This window comes from Ranitomeya variabilis, chromosome 3 (assembly GCF_051348905.1).
Source record: "Ranitomeya variabilis isolate aRanVar5 chromosome 3, aRanVar5.hap1, whole genome shotgun sequence".
Taxonomy (NCBI): Eukaryota; Metazoa; Chordata; class Amphibia; order Anura; family Dendrobatidae; genus Ranitomeya; species Ranitomeya variabilis.
Genome location: NC_135234.1, coordinates 228,592,957 through 228,608,748, shown reverse-complemented (window position 1 = coordinate 228,608,748; position 15,792 = coordinate 228,592,957). Strand labels below are relative to the sequence as shown.

At 43.9% G+C, this 15,792-nt stretch overlaps 1 long non-coding RNA gene across 1 annotated transcript in view; it reads left to right on the top strand.

The window, feature by feature from the left end:
* Window positions 1-13,365, top strand: part of LOC143818101 (uncharacterized) — a 60,501-nt gene extending 47,136 nt beyond the window's left edge. The window contains exon 3 of the long non-coding RNA XR_013224313.1: window positions 13,295-13,365. This is a non-coding gene — a long non-coding RNA (uncharacterized LOC143818101). The remainder of the gene's footprint in view (window positions 1-13,294) is intronic.
* The last annotated feature ends 2,427 nt before the right edge of the window (window positions 13,366-15,792 follow it).

Sequence of the window (15,792 nt, the reverse complement as noted above, 5' to 3'; positions counted from 1 at the left end):
TTTCCTCCCTGTAAAATCCATCTATCATTTGACTACTGTCATTGATAATAATATTAATTTCTCTAGTCAAACTTTTTCAGGTGTAGTGGGAGATACACTAAGCTAAACGTGTAAGAATTCTGACTTAATTTGAGCCAAAAATGTTCTTGTGCTTTATCCATTTTTTATGACTTGATAGTAGAGATGACAGAATGTTTTGAAATTTCAATTTGCCATGTTTGATAAATTTTTCCCAAAAAATCGATTGGCAGAGAATCAATTTAGTGCAAAGGGCAATAAGGCAATGCCTCTAACTGCCCTGAAATGACATGTGTAATATTGAGGTCTCCTAGGACTGTATCCAAAACCTTTCAATCTCTTTATCACAAATGCAGTCTTAGTAATGTCAAAGTCACCTAACCATAGAAATGGATGGTAACCTAGTAGGAACTTACAGTCCATTTAATAACACACTGCACTGGCAGACCATATATTTTATATTAAAAAAAAAACAGTCCAAAAATTATCACTCTAAGTCATTTGTGATCAGGCTGACCATTCTGTGCAGATCACTGAATAAAAAAGTGTTGCTGTCTGAAGTAACATTATCCTGCTGTGACTTAGCTGAGTGATTTGCACCATATTCCATAATACCCTGAGCCTACTCCCCACTAGTATGCCTGCTGGAGGCAAAAGAGGCTTATTGTGACCTACGTTCAGCACTACTACTGTCAGGATGGCTGGTGCCAGTGATGGTACTGATGCTAGCGGCTCTCACATTCTTAGCCTTGGTACGCCATCGCTTCTAAAGCCATATGAGCCCTCTATGGCCGGTGCAATCTTCTGCCATATGTAAAATTTCTCTAGGCATTTTTTGGTTGTTTGCTCAAATCACATTGCAAATTGTTACATTACGCCACGACCTACAAATTCCATAAAATTCTACATCAATTTGATTTTCATCAAGTCAATTCGCTCATCTCTACCCGCTAGCAAATGGGGTGTGGTTTGAGATAACAAAATTGTGCCAATGTTTTGCCAATAGAGTAGCTATTGCCCACTTGCTAAATGTACAGTAGGGCTATGACAATGCTAAACATTGTCATTTGGAGAGCCCTCTGATTTACAGGGAATTTTGGGGATCCATGGCTAAAAGTAAACTTAAGTCAGGCATATGCCACTCACCGAATTAGGTGCAACTTATAACTGGCGTGCATCTCCGTTGCCAGAAATGCTACTGGAGTACATTTCGAATGTAAGTTACGCCACTAAAGTGGTTTCAATTTTACTGAATTTGCCAGGTGGGCTTCTCCCCAGTCCTCCCACTTTAGCAAAGATATTTGGGAATGGCATAAATAGGGCAAAAGTTGCAAATGTTTTGCCCAACTTCAAGTTGCACAAACATTTTGCGAGATTTCAAGGAGTTTTATGCCAGAATTCTGTGACAAATAACTTGTTTAAAGCACCGCTCCATTGGGGCTTTTTTTCAGCACTGGAGTGGCGCTTTAAGTTAAGGCCCTTGCCCCTGGTCATATACTCAACCTCCGGCGTTCTCCTCGCTTCTTGGATCCGCACCGGCCCGCGGCGCCATCTTGTAACAGTGGCTTCTGATTCAATAAATGTAAACCTAGCACTCAGCTTGAGAAAAGATTTATTGCAGTACACGAAAAACATTTCGGTCCAAATAGAACCTTCTTCAGTAACTTCAACAATAAATGAATAGGTATAACATGATGCAGTATAAGAATGAACACAAATAAAAAGAAAATAAAGTATATACACAGCGAAACAGTGGTCATTGAGAAATATATCCAAAATTGCAGACAAACAGATAAACACTGTCAACAGCGCCGCACAATCCTACATGAGAACGGATGAATGGATGAAAAAGATTGACATACAGTGAGACGTAGTGAGATGAAGCACCCGCGTAGGGTGTGTAACCCATACCGTGCTGTACTGGGCATGTGGGGTACGTGGCTCTCAAAGGAGAGACCGGATGTGCTGGGCGTTATCTACGAAGAGAGATGCAGCCGAGTGAGACCAGGGTAAGGGCCTTAATAGGGAATATGAATTATCAGCTTTCATATAAGGATCATATTTGTTGATTTAAGATATTTGATGGATATTATAATTGGCTATTGAAATTGATGTGAATGGTACATTGTGCTCTTTGACTTATGGAAACTCTTTCTGGTCAGTCCACTAACGTATTCTTTTGTCTCCTATAGAGCCGTCTATATTAATATGTATGGATCGGATGTCACTACCACAAGTCTATGCTTCTTGTCTATGGAATCGATCACGATCACCTCCTTATAGACCTCGGCTAAAAGAATACACCCTTATTCACCTGGAAACGCACCACGTGTACTTGGTCTCCGCTATAGCTCATCAAGTACAACATGCACTCCTATTACCGTCAGCAGAGTATATTCACATTGTGGCCGCCACCTCTATTTCCTTCCTTTTTATCCCTCCATCTCACCACTATACTCGGCCATCTGACTGTCCGGTTATCTCAAGTCCCTGTCCCCGTTTCCCCACCCCCTTTAACTGCCATCCACAACCGTTAGGCTGTTTTATGTCCGTGTCCGCTCTTCTATAGTTTATTCCAGCATGGAGCTGCTGGAACGCACTCTTTACATGGGTGGAACGCATGTCCGTACTGTTCCGGTATGTCACTTCCGGTACAACAGTTCTCATTTACTCATTGGCCGTTAGCTAATTAGATCCACCCCCCTCTCACATTTAACTTCTTGGGGGATCCCGCCTCCTTAGACTTGTGGTGGATTCCACGTCCGGTGGCACGTTTGCCCGACCCACATGCACATCTCAGGTATTACCGCTATTTCCTGTCTCTTACGCAGGGCGGCATGTTTTAGCTCTATTATTAATAACGGCTGTTATCACTCCATTGGCAGTTTCATTTGCTACCCGCTACGGGCTCCCGATGAAAGTACTCCTTCCCTCCTCATATACTTCATACTACTTACCCTGGTCTCACTTGGCTGCATCTCTCTTCGTAGATAACGCCCAACACATCCGGTCTCTCCTTTGAGAGCCACGTACCCCACATGCCCAGTACAGCACGGTATGTGTTACACACCCTACGCGGGTGCTTCATCTCACTACGTCTCATGTATGTGAATCTTTTTCATCCATTCATCCGTTCTCATGTAGGATTATGCGGCGCTCTTGGCAGTGTTTCCCTGTTTATCTGCAATTTTGGATATATTTCTCAATGACCACTGTTTCCGCTGTGCATATACTTTCATTTCTTTTTATTTGTGTTAATCCTTATACTGCATCATGTTATTCCTATTCATTTATTGTTGTAGTTACTGAAGAAGGTTCTATTTGGACCGAAACGTTTTGCGTGTACTGCAAGAAATCTTTTCTCAACGCATTTAAGCTGAGTGCTAGGTTTACATTTATCGCATCTATGGTTTGGGAACCTAACCTTAGCACCACCCCGTAGCTGTGCTCACGGTGTTTCTTTACAGTGGCTTCTGATTGGCTGGAAGTCAGAAGCTACGCCACAAGCTCTCAATGTAAGTTTACGAGAGCCAGAATGAGCCCAGAACGAGGCTCTCATAGACTTCTATTGAAAAGTGACCTTCACGCTGCTCCATGAAACACTGGGGCTGTCAGCAGGTCATTTTTCGCTTGAAACCAATGGGAGAGACGCTGGAAAAAGATGAAGGCCGGTAAGTATGAGACAGGGACCAGGGACTGAAGTGGTGCCTTAATTGGGCCCTCTGCGTTTTTAGTACCCCCTATACTACGAATCCATCTTGACATGTCTGCTCAGCAGCTGGAGAAGGGGGAAAATGTGATCTTTTCGTTTTGTATTATTTGGTACTGTTTTGTAAAATGTTAATAAAAATGTTATCTGATTAAAATATTGGTTTACTTTTCAGACAGATCCAAAATGATTACGTGCAAACCGAAGTCATACATGATACTCATGGATCTGTCTGCTGTTTAATGTCTGCTGTCAGGTGTATACAGGAGGAGTCCCAAAATTGTGATGAGCTTTTATTTTTAGAGTTCTGAGATAAACTGCCTTGTTATGCAATCTTTCTCATACCTGGAAATCGGATTCATGAGAGTCTGTCACCAGGTTTGTGTTATGTAATCTGAGAGCAGCATAATGTAGGAGCAGGGACCTTGATTCCAGAGATGTGTCACTTTCTGATCTGCATGCTGTGATTTTGATGCAATCACAGTTTTCTCTGCTGGAGATCTGTCAGTGTTCAGAGTACTGAGCTCTGTATAACCCCGCCCACAACACTGATTAGCAGCTTTCTATGTACACTGTGCATAGGCAGAAAACTGGTAATTAGTGATGGGGTAAAAGGACTACATGGCACGAGACACCTAGTCCTACAGTGATAATCTCCTGGTGATAAAACACTGATTTTATTGAAAAAGCAACACACATCCTTGTAAATGACAGATTCCTGGTATCAGGCTCCCAGACCCCACATTATGCTGCTCTCAGATTACATAGCAACAACCTAATGACAGATTAGCTTTAAAGTATAGCTTTATAGTAGCAACATGAGACCTTTGTGAGCAGGAATTCATTTATTGACACAGCAGGACTAGCTCAAGTACACATTTTATCTCAAGGTCAATATATATTACACAACCCAGACATTACCTTTGTAAACTCCATGAACCTAAGGCAATCACTACTGTGGAATTTAGCCCTGATACAGAAAATCAATATATTTTATAACCAGAAAGAATGCATAAAATATATGTACAGGTGCTTCTCACAAAATTAGAATATCATCAAAAAGTTAATTTATTTCAGTTGTTCAATACAAAAAGTGAAACTCATATATTATATAGAGTCATTACAAACAGAGTGATCTATTTCAAGTGTTTATTTCTGTTAATGTTGATGATTATGGCTTACAGCCAATGAAAACCCTAAAGTCATTATCTCAGTAAATTAGAATACTTTATAACATTAGCTTGAAAAAATGATTTAAAAATCCGAAATGTTGGCCCACTCAAATGTATGTTCAGTAAATGCACTCAATACTTGGTCGGGGCTCCTTTTGCATCAATTACTGCATCAATGCGGTGTGGCATGGAGGCGATCAGCCTGTGGCACTGCTGAGGTGTTATGGAAGCCCAGGTTGCTTTGATAGCAGCCTTCAGCTCATCTGCAGTGTTGGGTCTGATGTCTCTCATCTTCCTCTTCACAATACCCCATAGATTCCCTATGGGGTTAAGGTCAGGCGAGTTGCTGGCCAATCAAGCACAGTGATACTGTTGTTTTTAAACCAGATATTGGTACTTTTGGCAGTGTGGCTCTTTAGGGTACGTTCACACTGGCGTCGATTATCTCTTGCAAGAGAATCGGTCAAACTATGGTTAGGACTTTGTCAGAGTTTGATCGCTATTTGTGCAGATATTGGGTCAATCTGAAGGTTAATGGTGTTCTGACATTATACGACTGCCCCACTGAGGGCCCAGCTGCCGGAGGAAATCAACTTTATTCTCCTTGGCAGCCTTGGGCTTTCAGTCATATGGGTGTGGCTCTAATGCTCAACCTGTTGTCACTCAGTGCCGGGAGTGTAAAGAAGCTGGGTGAAACGTGCGTCGGGGTGGAGGGACACAGTGCCAGATATACTTTTGTGCAGCGGCACTTTGACTCATAATAAGGTATTGTTACCTCCATTTATCTGTGATCTCTCATGCTGGCAACATCATTTTATGTAAATTAGACACCTAGCAGATTAATATAGAGGTGGAAAATGGCTGATTAAGTATGTCAACTAGCAATATCCTTTCCTCCATTATACAATGCTTTTGTGTTTAGTTACTACTATATTTATGTCAGGCATATACTATGTCCCAATTTCTTGTTTGTTTTTAAATGTTTTAGCAATTTGTTTCTTACTTAAAGCATTACTCCAGTTGTTTTTTTATTGCATCTTTGGAGTGGTGCTTTAAATGTTATTCCTCTGTCCCATTTCTCATAATCACCTGCCGCAACCTTCATCCTTTTCCAGCATTGCTCCTGTCGGTCTATAGTGAAAAGTAGAAAAGTGACCTGCTGGCAAATCCATTGTTTCTTGTAGTGGGCTGGAGGTCACTTTTCAATACAGTTCTATGAGACCCTCACTCTGGCCTCGTTCTGGCTCTCAAAAAGTTGCATTGAGTTCTTGTGACGTAACTTCTGACTTCCGGCCAGTCAGAAGTTACTGGTGCAAGAAGGCACTTGGGGATCGGTAAAAGGTGAAACCGCTGGATGGCGAGTATAAGAATGGTGGCAGGTGGCTTACATTTAAAGCTCCACTCCAGCGCTGGAGTGGTGCTTAAATAAATATATATTGATCTAATACTAATTTTCTGGTTCTCTTCTTTTGTCCTAAAACTTAACTCACAATTTCCAGGCTATAGTATGTGTTCGGAAATCCAATAGCAATGGAGATGGCAAGAGATGGAACATATGCCAACACTTATCCACTCACTAGTAGTCGAAACGTTGTCCATAATGGGAGATAAGGAAATTATTCCCCTTTCTGGAGGTAGTGGTTGGTACGAGAAGTGGGGGCCTGCATCTTTCAGACATTTATGGCATATCCAATGGACGCGTCAAAAATGTCTCTTCCAAGACAACTCCTTTAAAGAGTACTATATTTCTTTACTCCTAAATCAGATATTAGTTTGGTTATTCGTGCCACAACATTGTAGCTTCTACACTCCTGACCTCTATTTAGACTTCTTCTGTGCTCTTTGACTACATAGTATTGCTTAGATTGGCAAACTCAATCTGTGCCACTGGGATTTACAATGTTACTTGTCTTTCAGTCCTTGATATGCCAATTACAACAACCTTTAAGTAACCTCTGTAGACATGCCAATATGATTTTTTGGCTTTTCTAGCTACCATAATTAGTTTTCTTTCAAACTAAACTCTGCAATAAAGCCAGAGTAGATAACAGATAGTAAATAATAACCAGTATAGATACCTGTATGTAGCATAAGCCCGCCAAACACATTAGATGGCTTGTGGCTGAAAGATGCTTCATCCAACTGACATATATTTTAGCAATTTCTCCCATACACAGGAAGGTTCGTTTGGCAGAGCACTTTTGTGTTCTCTATGAAAAAGCTGCCAATAGACATCTCTGGTGTTGTCTTATCTCCGGGAGAATAAAGCTACCGGCAGTCAAAAATTGAAAGACATCTTCCCCAATGATCAGTTGGCTGGCAATCCCATACACACAGTGTCAGATGAACCCATTGATATGGACATTAGTCTAATGCAGGGGTGGGTAATTAATTTTCCCGAGGGGCCACATGACAGACCATGACTGTTGTGGAGGGCTGAATTAATAGCTTGAAATTAATTCTACTCAATATAAATTTATTAATATTAATTGTATCACTTAATATTGAGCATAATTAAGTATGCTGACAACCCCTATATATCTTTGAACACCCCACAGCCCCTTATATACAGCATGAGCCTCACACAGACTACTACATATGCGGCATGAACCCCACACAGCTTCACTGTATACGGCATGAGGCCCACACAGCCTCCCTATATACGGCATGAGCCCCACACATCTTCCCTATATACACAGCATGAGCCCCACACAGCCTCCCCATGTACAGCATGAGCCCCACACAGACTCCCCATGTACAGCATGAGCCCCACACAGCCTCCCCATGTACAGCATGAGCCCCACACAGCCTCCCCATGTACAGCATGAGCCCCACACAGCATCCCTATATATGGCATTAGCCCCACACAGCCTCCCTATATACGGCATGATCCCCACACAGCCTCCCTATATACAACATGAGTCCCACACAGCCTCCCTATATACTGCATGAGCCCCACACAGCCTCCCTATAAATGGCATGAGCCCCACACAGCCTCCCCATATACGGTATGAGCTCCACACAGCCTCCCCATGTACAGCATGAGCCCCACACAGCCTCACTATATGCGGCATGAGGCCCACACAGCCTCCCTATATACGGCATGAGCCCCACACATCTTCCCTATATACACAGCATGAGCCCCTACACAGCCTCCCTATGTACAGCATGAGCCCCACACAGCCTCCCCATGTACAGCATGAGCCCCACACAGCCTCCCCATGTACAGCATGAGCCCCACACAGCCTCCCCATGTACAGCATGAGCCCCACACAGCCTCCTTATATACAACATGAGCCCCACACAGCCTCCCTATAAATGGCATGAGCCCCACACAGCCTCCCCATATACGGTATGAGCCCCACACAGCCTCCCCATGTACTGCACAATCCCCACACAGGCTTCTTATATACAGCATGAGCCCCACAGTCTCTCCACATACTGAATGAAGCCCCACACAGCCTTCTTGTATACAGTATGAGCCCCACAGTCTCTCCACGTACTGAAAGAGGCCACACACAGCCTCCCATATACTGCCTGAGGCCCCCACAGCCTCCCCATATACTGATTGAGCCCCACACAGGCTCTCCATAAATTGCATGACAGTATACAGCCTTCCCATAGCCTCACCTTGTGCAGCATGTCACCCCCTTAGCCTCTCCATGTGCAGCATGATACCCCCATAGCCTCCCCATCTGCTGCATGTCACCCCCATAGAATCCCCATGTTTACCGCATAGAACCCCCATATTCACCCCATAGAATCCCCATGTTCACCCCCATAGAATCCTCATGTTCACCACCATAGAATCCTCATGTCCATACACATGAAAAAAAAAAAACACCACATACTCACCTCGGTCCCGTTCCCAGGCGCCCTGCTTCCGTTGCTGCCTCCTATGCGCTGAATCTGCGGCGGTACACAGCTGATGTCATTGCATCAGCTGTTTCACATGCTGATTGGTGGAGGAAGTAGCTGGAGGCTCCTCCGCCACCCATGCTGACTGCAGGAGAGCGAGCGAGCGGGCGGGCACAGTGCAGCCTGCGGACCTCAGGTTTTCAGCCCCACGGGTGTCTAGGTCTGCACTTTGCCCAGGTCTGGTCTAATGTGTATGGGGGCCTTTATTCAGTATGTACAGTATCAATCTAACTTTGTGCAATCTTTGTGAATGGAGGGCTATTGGGCCACTAATACTGAGCCGGCTGTCAGGCAGTGCTGTGGCCTGGTTTCAGCTGCCGCTCACTATGCACTCAGTGGTGACTGAAGGTCCACCCCTATGACTTAAGTGCAGGCACGCCTATGACTCAGTGCTGGTGCTGGGTAGCTTCAGAACATTATTAACCTGCAGATTAACCCCATACTGGCAGGTTATTAGCTTTTTGTTTGCATAACACATTCCCCTTTAATCCATAGTAACTTCGCAAGTATTGGGAAAAAAGTTTGGGGTCAATAAACCTGGCTTTCAAAGTAAATTTTCCTTTATTATATTTAGTCAGTAAAGAAGCAAAGTTGCTTTTTAAAAAAAAACTTGCCATTTTATACTATTTTACCTAATTTCTTTTTTCAAAAATATTTTCATTCTGATTTTTATATTGTGCCTACATCGAATTAATAGCATCTAAAGGGTGCCTTTCTGATAGAAGGTTGTCCTTGAAAACAACCCCAGTTTATAGTTAGAACTTTATCAAGCTGTTATATTTAACCATGAGCTGTAGGGAGTCTCAGCCAAAAAGTTTTAAATAATGCAGATGCACAAAGTGGCAAGAGTGCCAGAGGAGCAACAGTTGTGTCCTTCAGGTTGCAATGTTAGAGGAACTGAAAGTCATATTACTTGTGGAATAGGACCAATCCATCACATACAGCATGGCATTTAATAAAGACAGGTAATATAACCTCTTTGATTACTTTAAATTATTGCAACTCCACTTAGCTGTGTAAAGTATACAGACTTGAGATACCCTGAGGAAAAGAGTCTAGCAATTTGCTCAAAGTTACTAATTCTACATGAAAAATATTTAGAACTAGATGGTGGCCCGATTCCAACGCATCTGGTATTCTAGAATATGCAAGTCCACGTAGTATATTGCCCAGCCACGTAGTATATTGGCCAGCCACGTAGTATATTGCCCAGTCACGTAGTATATTGCCCAGCCACGTAGTATATTGCCCAGCCACGTAGTATATTGCCCAGTCACGTAGTATATTGCCCAGCCACGTAGTATATTGCCGAGCCACGTAGTATATTGCCCAGTCATGTAGTATATTGCCCAGCCACGTAGTATATTGCCCAGCCACGTAGTATATTGCCCAGCCACGTAGTATATTGCCCAGTCACGTAGTATATTGCCCAGCCACGTAGTATGTTGCCCAGCCACGTAGTATATTGCCCAGCCACGTAGTATATTGCAAAGCGCACGTAGTATATTGCCCAGTCACGTAGTATATTGCCCAGCCACGTAGTATATTGCCCAGTCACGTAGTATATTGCCCAGCCACGTAGTATATTGCCCAGTCACATCTTATATTGCCCAGTCACGTAGTATATTGCCCGGCCACGTAGTATATTGCCCAGCCACATAGTATATTGCACAGCGACAGAGTATACACCACAGAGCCACGTAGTATACAGACTTAAAATAAAAAATAAACATATACTCACCTTCCGAAGGCCCGTTGAAGTCCTGGCCCTGTGTGCGGTGCACGCGGCAGCTTCCGGTCCCAGGGTTGGTATGAGCGCAGGACCTGTCATGACGTCGCGGTCACATGACCGTGACGTCATGGCAGGTCCTTCTCGCAGGACCTGTGATGACGTCACAGTCACATGACCGTGACGTCATGGCTGGTCCTTCTCGCATACCATCCTTGGCACCGGAACCTGCCGCTTGCATGGAGTGGTCACCGGAGCGTCGTGAGGAGCGGGAAAGGCGGCGGAAGGTGAGTATATAATGATTTTTTTTTTTTATTATTATTTTGAACATTAGATCTTTTTACTATTGATGCTGCATAGGCAGCATCAATAGTAAATAGTTGGGGACACACAGGGTTAATAGCAGCGGTAACGGAGTGCGTTACACCGCGGCCCGTTACCGCTGGCATTAACCCTGTGTGAGCGGTGACTGGAGGAGATTATGGAGCGGGCACCGGGCACTGACTGCAGGGGAGTAGGGGAGGGACTAATTGGTCTGTGCCCGTCGCTGATTGGTCACGGTAGCCATGACAGGCAGCTGCCGAGACCAATCAGCAACGCGGGATTTCCGTTATGGAAGTTGAGGACAGAAAGACGGAAGTACCCCTTAGACAATTATATATATAGATTGAGAGTCCTCAGTGGTTGATACCTTTTAATGGCTAACTGAAAAGATGGTAACAAATTGCAAGCTTTCGAGACTACACAGGTCTCTTCATCAGGCAAAGACTAAAAGAAAATAAACAAACTGCAAAACCCAAGAAAAAGCCCTTGGGCTATCAGAGGGCAACCCTTGTCAGCCAATACATATAAACCAAAAAAGAAAAGAAACCACCGAGAGTCTACTCAGTGCAAAATGGAAAACTCATGTAGTAATACCAATGTAAATAGTAAAACAAATTTTTTGTACATGAAATCCATATAAGACAAGGGTAATAATAAGTATAAATTTATTGAAAAAACCTACAAATAGGTGTATAAATACATCATACAAAAAAGACAGAAGGTGCACAGATATAGGAAACAGCTGAGAAAAACAGCGCATGGGATGTCAAAATATTGCGCTGAAGATGACACAAAATTGATCCTAATCACTGCTGCACACCCCGCAAAAACACCCCAGGAATACCATAAGTTACAACGGCCAGTGGTGAATAATCATAAATGAAAAAATAACAAACCACAAAGGCTGTAGGTATAAATACTGGGGCCACCAGATGTTCAGCTATAATGCTCAGATATTAAGAGAAATACCAGGGGTAATACCAGGAGTGAACAGGCTGAATACTCATACCTTGAGACATCACAGCAGTGGAGAGCGGGCGTGCAGACAGCGAAAAATGAGCCTCGACGCGCGTTTCACCGCCTTGGCTTCGTCAGGAGGGTGGTTAATAGAGGAAGGGCCGGGATATTTATTGAGAAATGAAAGGGGATGCAGCGAATCAACAGGCTAGCCAGACACAGCGTGTACAACACGTCAGTGGAGAGTTCTGATATCCCTCAGATGTTCCTGTACTCGCACCTCGTACTCGCCGGGGAAACACGCCCCTAAACCCATCACCACGGCAACGCGCCCGGCCCGCGACGCCACCAAGGTGCCACAGCATGTGTGAGGGACGCATCCATGAAGAGGTGCCTACGGTACAACATAGGAGGCGGGAATCTCAGTAGAGGTAGGGAATCCAGTGAATCGGCGCGCTGCCCAGCATGATGTGCGCGCATAAGTGGAGATGCGGCCGTGGAGTATGGGTAGGAGGACGCACGTCGTCCGCCCCATCTCCACGGCAACGCTCCCGGCCAGCGACGCCACCAAGGCGCCACAGCGCATGCGTGGGGCGCGTCTGCACCGGAAAGGAGGTAAACAAATAGGATGAAAAAAGTTGCTAGCTAAATAGCAAGAACTTATAAAATGACGATCAAGAGGCCTGGGTACAAGGTAACAGGGGTCCGACATCAAATAGAATTATTACAAAAATATACAACCCCAAAACATATGCACCAATACAACTATAGGCCCCAATGTCAATGTACACCCCCACAAGGGAAATCCACATATAATTGAAAACAGTAAAAGTTAAAGAGAATTAAACAAAATAAACAAAAAAACCACAAAAGAACACATATATGAACCCCACTATAGAACCAAATAAACATCAGACATATAGAAAGATAGTCATAAGATGAATGAGTTAAACTGGCATAAACAAATGACAGAAAATAAATGTCCATATAACAGGCACAAAGATTCTTGAACTTGAGACACAGATATGTCTGATGCAGGGTGGTCCAGATGTCTCCCGCCAACCTAAAGCACTCTCCAATGCCGAATCCCCTTGACATCTACAGGAGCATAATGGATAGAACAGCATCTAATCAGTAAAAAAAGAAAACCATTAAAAGTAGTACATAATGACAAAACAGTTAAAACAAGTGCCCAAACCATGCTAAAAACAACTAGAGGAAAGACTTGAAACTGAGGGCCTCATTTAGGCCTTTTGGTGAGAGAGAATCTAGGGTCACTATCCAACGTGCTTCTTTTTGAAGCAATTTCTGCTTCACGTTACCACCCCGAATACCCAAATAAATGCGGTCAATCCCGCATACAGCAAATCCCTTAGGGTTGCTGTTATGACTTTCAAAAAAGTGTTTGGGAATGGGTTTAAGTAGATGTGGTTCGGAACAATTCACCGAATTTCTGATATCCCTCAGATGTTCCTGCACTCGCACCTTCAAAGACCTGGTTGTCATGCCAACGTAGATGCGATCACAAGGACAACGGCCACAATACACGACAGCTTCGGTATTACAGGTAATATGGTGGACAATCCTAAAATTCTTATTACCAGCTGAATTTGTAAAGTTTTTTGTTCTTTTGATAGTGTGGCAAGCTGAACAGTTCCCACAAGGGAAACAGCCCCAAGGAGGACCACCGCCAACCAAGCCAAACAGATTACTTTTAGGAGGTACGTAGTGGCTGTTACAAAGCATATCACCCAAAGTCCGTGATTTGCGCCACGTAATGAGGGGATAGGAGGTGAGTTATTTTGCCAAATCCCTGTCGGTCAAAAGTACTGGCCAGTGTTTTTTAAAAATACCGCTAATTTCTTATCAATTGGCGTTGAATTTTGTAATAAAACGGGGGGTCATATCCGAATCCTTGGTACCCCTACTAGGTGGCTTAGTCAGCAAAGTACGTCTATCCGAATGGAGAGCACGAGAAAAGCCTCTATGGATATCCCTCTGTTTATAACCTCTCATTTTGAAACGGGTGGAAAGATCTCTGGCCTGACAGAGGAAACTATCATCATCCGAACAAATACGACGGGCTCTCAAAAACTATCCCACAGGGATCGAGCTTTTAAGTTTAGGAGGATGAGACGATGTAAAGTGCAACAATGCATTCGTAGCTGTCTTTTTCCGAAAAATATTTGTACTCACAATACCCTCCCCAGAATTAGAGATAAGCAGATCCAAAAAGTCGATAGAGTCCCGACTATACTTCCACGTAAGCCTGATGTTGAGAATATTGTCATTGAGATGGTTCAGAAAGGAATCCAGCTGTGACGTGGAGCCCTGCCAGATGAAAAATACATCATCGATATAGCGGAGCCACGAGATGACGGAACTGTGACCTGGTGTGTCAAGGACCGCATCCCTCTCCCACAGCCCCAGGAACAGATTAGCATACGAGGGCGCACAAGACGCCCCCATAGCTGTGCCCTGGAGCTGTAGGAAGGGGCGGTTCTTGAACACAAAAAAGTTATGCGTGAGAATGAACTGTAAACGTTCCAAAATAAATGAAATCAAATTCGGTTCCAAATTAGTCATAGTAAGAAAAAATTTAGCAGCCCGCATCCCGTGGCCATGCCCTATCGATGTGTACAAGGACTCCACGTCACAGGTGACGAACCACATATCCTCGTCCAGAGTGAGACCGTCCAATCTTCTCAAGACCTCAGTGGTGTCTTTGACAAAAGACGGGAGGGTCTCAACACATTGCTTGAGATAAAAATCAATGAACTGGCAGGCTGGTTCACAAAGACCCCCCATGCCCGAGACAATGGGTCTGCCCGGTGGGCAGAGGGGGTCTTTGTGAACTTTAGGCAATAAGTAAAACGTGGGAATGACAGGAAATTCGGGGAATAAAGCCTGCCTCATTTTGGTAGTAATAGCATGGGACTCAACACCTTCATCCAAAAGATGGCTTAACTCTCTTTGAAATACAGTCAATGGTAAAGAATTGAGTTTTTTGTAGTGGTCAGGTCTAAGCAGCTGCTTAAACGCCTCAGCCTCATACAAATCAACAGGCCACACCACCACATTACCTCCCTTGTCCGCCTTTTAGATCACAACGTCCTTCATTTTACCGAGTTCACAAAGGGCACTCCTCTGTACCAACGTCAGATTATCACAGTGAACACGGGGATTTAATTTGAGAAGATCCTCTCTCATCAATCTCACAAAGATTTCTACTTGAGGACAGGCGGACAAGGGGGGAAAGTCCTGGATCGTGGATACAAATGCGTTGGAATAGAAGATACATAAGGCTGAAGATTCTCAGCCTCCAAAGACTCCAGATCACTCAAAACCTGTAAATCAATTGGGGTGAAGGTTGAATCAGTTTTGGGAGTGAAATACTTTTTAAAAATCAGTTTTCTCATAAAAAGCTCTAAGTCATTTATCAAGGTGAAATAATCAGACCCCTCAACCGGTGAGAAAGACAGTCCTTTGGAAAGCATCTCAACCTGTGACGAGCTCAATTGATATTGAGATAAATTAATTACCTTTAAAATTTCCTTGTTTTCTTGTCTCGGAAGTTGTACTGATGTTTTCTCTTTGCGGCTACTGGTGTATGTACGCGTTGGGCGTGGGGGTCTAGCAGAGGGCCGTCCCTTGCCGATGTATGTCCTCTGTCTAAAAAATGCTCTCCACATGTTCCCTCCGAGGTGCTAGACACACTGGAGAAGGAATGTGATCTAACTTGCTTCCTAGGGAGTTTTTGACGCCAGCGATAAACACGCTTTAGCTGATAGTCCTCTAAGTCACGTAAATACTTCTTAGTTTTGTTATTCTGTATATCCAACCCCCATTTAGAGAGCTCCTCTTCCAAGGACAGATCAAATTTTCTACACTCGTCACCCGGGAGGGTGCTTTGAATTTTTTCACGTACAATTTCAATCTCTTTCTCTAAGGTCTCGAGAGTCCTC